Source organism: Temnothorax curvispinosus, unplaced genomic scaffold (genome assembly GCF_003070985.1).
Source record: "Temnothorax curvispinosus isolate PA1 unplaced genomic scaffold, ASM307098v1 QBEX01009082.1, whole genome shotgun sequence".
NCBI lineage: Eukaryota > Metazoa > Arthropoda > Insecta > Hymenoptera > Formicidae > Temnothorax > Temnothorax curvispinosus.
This window is the reverse complement of record NW_020218862.1, coordinates 12,172-19,166: the sequence shown is the minus strand read 5'-3', so window position 1 is coordinate 19,166 and position 6,995 is coordinate 12,172. Positions and strand designations below refer to the sequence as shown.

Genomic DNA, 6,995 nt, shown 5'->3' with positions numbered 1-6,995 from the left:
GAGAACAGTCTTGCTTGGTCTCGCTGAACTCGTAAGTACGGAGATCCGGTAACAGCGCACTATGACGTCACATTATAACCTCTCTCCCCGTCACTCTCCGTAAAGGATAACAAATACTACAGAGGTCCGTTACTTTTTTCAATAGAGCCTCCTGTGTATCGAAATATAATTGATATCAAAATGTCATAAATAATCGATTATTAATTTATATGTAAACATTTCGTTTATTATATAATTGCATTGAAAATGATAAATTATCAACACATATAATAAATATAAAATCTTTCACAAATTAAATAAATAACATATTAATATTTTATACGTAGAAAAAAAATACATTTAAATAAAGTGCGTGTAACGCTCGATTATCATAGATATTTGAAAATTTTTATATCTATATAAATACTACGGAAACGGAAACAAACTATAATTATATTGAAACATATATTTTAATAAAATAATTCATTATTAAATAATTCTAAAGTGTTTTAAAATAATCTATTATTTTATTAATGACTTACTTAGACGCCATTACTACAGGCTTATCATTTTCCTTTTTACTTAACAATTGATAAATCCCTTCTGAACTAGATTGAAAATAAGTATCTTTTAAACATTGCATGTTAATAGAAGCTCGTGCCAGTTTTTTCCTAATATCTAAACTCATTATACCGTTTAATGGACTTAAATCTAGAAGCAGACTATTTATGCGCTTATCTACAATCCACTTTTGTGATTTTTTTGCATAACTCACTGCATATTTTGTTAATGTTTTATAACTAATACCAGATTTACTAATAATTTTTTCTAAAATATATACATCTTGCACTGCGTTATGAGCATTTACACTAGAAATTTTAAGCCAATTTGTTAATCCTGTAATTGAACATTCTCCTTTACCTTTTCGATTAGTTTCTTTTTTTATAACCTGTAAGGTATCTATAAATCCTACAATAATGTCAGCAAACTCTTCGCTTAAAGAATAAACTGTTATTAAATCAATCAATCTTGCTCCATCAAAACTCAAATTATGTATCGCTATATAACATTTCTTTTTTAATAAAATTAACCATTGATACAAATTTGTTATTGCAAGCCTTGGTGGAACTGAAGGAACTGGTTTACCATACAGCATTAACTCTGCTTGACATTTTCGAAGACCATATGTACGGCAGTGGCAGCTGCAGAAATCTCTTGACTAGGTTGAATATAAACGTCAAAAGAATTTTTACCACATTTGGCTGCAATTTGCAAAGTATCGCAATTTCTTTGAAATCCTGAGGTTTCGAGGTCAAGATATACTATGGGAATATCTTCTTCTATAGTACCTTCATCATCACTCATACATTCTTTATTTATTTGTACGGCTGGCTCTTTCAATAAAGCAGAATTACTTTCGTAAGTAACACCTTCTGAAAGTTCTCTTTGGTATCGTAGAGAAACTCTATATTTTTTTAATTGCATACGCCTCAATTTAAATGCACGACTTGCTGTTGTTATTTGTCGTCGTTTTTTAATTAAATCAATTTTTTTAACGTGCTTGGAATGATGTTTACCAGGCGACAATCAACATTTTTGCAGCTATTTGGGGGTAACTTTCTTTCATGTTCTTTTGCGCAACAACAGAAGCGTATCGATAATCGGCTGATGCTGTTAGGCTTAGACATTTAGATTTAGGCGCCTTACTAGCCATACTTGCATTAAGGTTTTCATTTACGTTATTGGAGGCGCCTACAGAAAACTTTTCTGCATTTGATGCCAGTTTATCAAAGACTTCCTTAAGTGCCTCAAATAATTTTAAGTCTGTAAAGCCATCTGGAATCATTCTGTGATTATAATTTTCCCTGTCTTTCACGTATCCACACCATTAACCGCATTTTTCATGTTGATTGAACGCGTAATAAGGGATACTCTTTATCGCCTCGGCCATAGCAGTACTTTTACCCCTATTCTGGGTCATAGCGTATGTGAAACATCTGTGAAAGTAGGTTATTCCGTTTTTTGTCAACTCTTTGTGCTGTTTTTCTATATTATACAAGCATTTCTTCACTCCTTTGGATGTATGCATGGTTGACATCTGATAATTTTGCAATTGAATGCGAAGCACTTGCTCGACAAGCAGCTATGGCGGAACTATCGTCGTCACCAACAAGAATGCCAATTTCGACATTTTTCGATTTTAAAATATCACTTTCATTGACTAGATTGTTTGCTGCATGTGATTCCATGGCTTTGGCAGAGCCTCTAAAATTCAGTCTGCAATCATGATCGAAAGGAGTATGTCCTATGTCACATTTTTTGCACTTTCGATTACATGTTGAGTAATCTAAAATTTGCTGACTGAAGTGGCCTACTATAGATCGAAAACCATTAAGACTATCATAGTCGCGACCAGTTTCTCTTGTAGTCCACCCCATATCATAAGACGCCATCACACGAACTACTGTATCGAACAGGATGAGGATCTATTGAGGATTCTTGGGATGTATTGAAACAAGATCTCACACTGTCAGGCCTATTAAAAAGTATATTAAAAATCATTTTTATTCGAATTCGACAGGATATTACATATAGCAAATTATTATATCGCATCAAAAAATTATTTCTTATTTTAATAATTATCTCATTTCAAAGTTGATTTTTAAATTCAATTTAAATATAACATTTTAAAATTCATGCAATCATAAAAATACAAAAATGTTAGAGTTACAATATACAATTATCATAGTTGAATATCTAAATAATAGAAACTCAAATCAATTTAAAGCGAATTCAATTGTAAAATGAAATACAAAATTACATGTTTTCTTCAATAATCGCTTTATTTTCTAACGTTAGTTGTCGCTCTAATTCAACTGCACGCTGACAACTTTTTTTAGCTGCTATTTCCAGTGCTTCTCCTGCTTCTGCTTCGTATCTCTTATACGTCTTGAAATTTATTGATGGAATATTTAAACAAGCTACCAATTTGTTTAGATTTGTGAAACCTATTCCGCTGTAGATCAGTCCTAGAAAAACAATTTACTTATGTATATGTGGCTGTTTATTTATTGTATATTAGACTTGTTTTTGAAGTATTATAAATAATAGTTTGCTATATAAATAATACTAACTTATTGCTAATTTGGTATTAACATCAAATCGTGAGTTGCGTCTTGATTTTCTAGGTGGAGTGTGTTGCTTTCTTGTTACAACAGGATTAACCAATAAACATTTATGACCTCGTATGAGCAAAACAGATCCAAGGCCTCGACGTTCTTCTTGTTCAATATTCTTTAATGATAAAGTTTTTTGCAAAATGTGCACCATAACTGTTCACCGAGAAATTTTAAATCCACGATTCGGTGTCTTTCACCAGGCTCATTCGAAAGATCTTGTTCTTCATCGATATCTGTTGATTCTTTCTCCGCAGTAATTGTATTTTCCATACAATCATCTGGTGTGGTTATTTCGACTCGTGTCTTCAAATTACGTTTCCTACGTGCTAATCGTTGATTGTACACTTTTTCAGTGACAACTTTTCCTTTCCACATGTAACGTTTTACTTTCGGCATTTTCGTAGCGCAAGCGAAAACTAACCTCAAACGATGCGTCTGTATATTACACGTGCTCGGAGCACACTGGAGCACACTTCGCGTTCACGCAGCTGATGTTGAGTGAGATCAATGCTACCAACTTACAGAAAATGCGACGTTTCCGCGATCAAAATACTTTTTTATGAGAGCTATTGTATTTAATTTATTAATAAATGACGTAAATACGTAAATAAATAAATTAATATAATTCCATTAGTATTTTTAAACAGTAATTACTATGTTTTGTTACTTTTTAAAGATTTTCACATTTTCAGATTTTCGTTTGTGTCAGTTGCAAGTCAGGTACAGTCTTTCTAAAAACCATTAAAAGTAAAAATTTATATACGAGTAAATATGCATAAAAATGTCTCTATAGCTCTTAAAAACACAGGCAACCGTTATTTTAATAAAATATTAATATAAATATTACTTTCCAGTAAAGAATATCTTCTTAAATATGTTAATTAGCTTTATGTTACGTTTCTTAAACTTTTGGCAGAGATCTTACGGGTCATACAACCTTAAGTTCTTGACTGTGATTGGCTGATTTGCTTACTGCTTGAGTTTTACTGCTTAAGTTTTTCTATGTGCCAAGGTCTTAAGGCTGAGTTTCCACTGAGCGCGTTACGTGTTGCGTCATCCGAGTTAACCAATCAAAACATTCCATTTTATTACATTATTTGTGACGGGATTAAAATGGGATGTTTTGATTGGTTAACTCGGATGACGCGACACGTGACGCGCTCAGTGGAAACTCAGCCCAAGTGCCAACCATGATTAGTCAATCTGCTTAACGACAAATGTGATTGGTCAGTTTCAATGGAATAATCGGCCGATTAAAGGGTGCGTTCCACTTCGTCCTTGTTTAACATTTGACAAATAACAAGAATGAAATGATTCCACGAGCGTTGCGAGCGTTAAGTGGAACGCTCCTTAAGCTAATCGGAGATGATGAAACCGGCCCTTACTTGAGAATTTCTACGTTGCATCCGAATACTGAATTATCGGCTGTGCTATCCGTAGTTACGTATTGTTTAGTTGGAGGATCGCGTGTGGCGCGCTTGATTATGCAGGATTGTATGTGTGTGTGTGTGTGTGTGTGTGTGTGTGTGTGTGTGTGATATCGATGAATGAATCCTGTTGCGCAGCCCGGCAGGGTATCGTAAAGTAGTCAATAAGTGTTCCGTGAACGCGGGTAACGAACAGTCGGTTCTGTTGAACCGAGTATTATCTGCATGCCTGTCGTGGTCTTAATACACGATTAAATCACGATCAGTCCGTTTAATCGTGTCGTGACGATCGCGATTGGAAGCTACGAAGTTGGGCGTAAGCGCGTTTCTCTCGCATGGTGTTACTGAAGCGTTTTTCGTGACGGTAGTGTCTCTCACTGAAAGTCGTAGCTTTACAAGCGAAGAGGCGCGCGATCGATGAGACTGAAGTAAAACGATTGAGGTAACTTGAAGCAGGCGTGGTGGAGAGTGTGGTTTTGGCCTTCTGGGTAGGCTGTGTGCGTCGTGCGGTGTGTGGCACCGAAGGCAGGTGGGCGTGTGGGGATGAACTGCACGGGTAGTGCAAAGTAAAGGTGGAGGAGGGAGAGGAAGAGGAGGAGGAGGGGGGAGAAGAACGCGGCGGAGGACTGGAGCGCTGTGTCGGTGTTGATACTCGTCTAAAAAAGCTCCGCGGATAGAGTTGCGCACGGTCGAATGTCTTTTCGATGTGATGAAAATGGTGAGGTGTGGGAGAGAGTGGGCTTCGAGTGAAGGCTTCGATACTTCAAATCATGACAGAGGCGTCGGACGAGTGAGTATGCAACGAAGAACAGTTTTTGTCCTCCTCGTGTTGCCGTCGCACACGTCCCTTTTCGAGACCGTTCCATTCTACGCGAAACGCACGCATTTCTTCGTCATTGATAATTTTGTCCTTAAATGACATCGAATACGTGCGTTATTTGGACGTACCTCCTGTCTGATTTATGTTTCTACTACCGTCTTTTTTTCCTTTTCTCGAAATTTTGGTCCCTTTTTTCTTTTCTCTCTCGTTTCATAGATTTTGTTTGTGGGTTACAGAATGAAATAATGCCGATGAGAGTTTCTCAGGTCTCTCTCCTATAAATGTCTCGAGATTTACCGTGGTTTATCGTACGTCCGTTCTTTTCCATTTCATGCTCTTGTTTGTTTGTCAATTCTCTTCTCTTCTCTCTTTTTCTATCTCCCTTGTTATGTCTCCCATGACTCCCATGTCTCCTCTCTCTCTCTCTCTCTCTCTCTCTCTCTCTCTCTCTCTCTCTCTCTCTCTCTCTCTCTTTCTCCCTCTTTTTCTCCCCCCCCCCTTCCTACCCTCTAATAACGTGCTATCGAATGTTCGTGTATGAACGCCCGTTCATTCATTGAATCGATGTCGGTGTGTGTAACATCTGGCTAAATCGTCTGCGCGATGTATTCTCGAGATTCGCGAAATTACTGAAATTGTGTGATCTTCGACAAAACTCTAGTCTCGTTCGTGCAAATTATATTTCAATAGTTTAAAAATTTTTTTAAATTGTGGCTTGAATGTAATTCGCGCAAGAATATCCGTAAATAATACGAATATATGGAGGGGTAAAAACATAGTGGTGTAAATCAATTTTTTTTAAATATTGACTCGTGTGCATATATGCAATTTATATATTATACAGATTGCATCTACGCACACGAGTCAATATCTTAGAAAATTTGACTTACACTACTATGGCTTTTACCCCTCTTTATATCGAAAATGTTTTTGCAATAACACCATGAGATAAAACCATGTAGGTTATACTATACACGAGTTAAAATTTAAAAAATGTGATTTGATTTTAACGTCATTTATTGCACGTGGTGACTATATTAGCTTGTACTTTTAAGAAAATATTAAGTTTATAAATTAATTCAGTGCCTTTTTACAGGATTCAAAGTTTACAAAACGTCAAATATAAGTTTAATGTTTGAAATTAATCCTATTATTTCCTATGACTTTATTATCCTGTTTATCGAGCAGTTGACAAGTACCCTCGCGGAAAAAACTTGGCACTTTTTAATCGATTTATTTTTCCCGACTTTTTCGGATCTCTTCCGCTGTTTTGAATGTGTATCAGCCATGTAATGTTGAAGCGAACAGGTGAAACAGATGGTAATTCTGATGGGACTAAGTCTAGTGAATAATCCCGAATCCGGGATGAAGAAGAACTTTTCCCAGTCTAAGGCCCTGCGTATAATAGATCACATATTAGGAATAAGAACAAATATTAAATATTAGGGGAATTAAAATTAGAAATAATAATTAAACATAACGCACAATGGAAAAGAATAAAATATAAGATCTAAATATAGGAATATTCCTACATTTATATATCTTAATATTTAATATTTATTACAAGAAGATTCCCATATATAAATATCC

General features: G+C 35.5%; 1 pseudogene; it reads right to left on the bottom strand.

The window, feature by feature from the left end:
- Positions 1-631: 631 nt before the first annotated feature.
- On the bottom strand, positions 632-3,717 carry LOC112458670 (annotated as a pseudogene).
- Between the last annotated feature and the right edge of the window lie 3,278 nt (positions 3,718-6,995).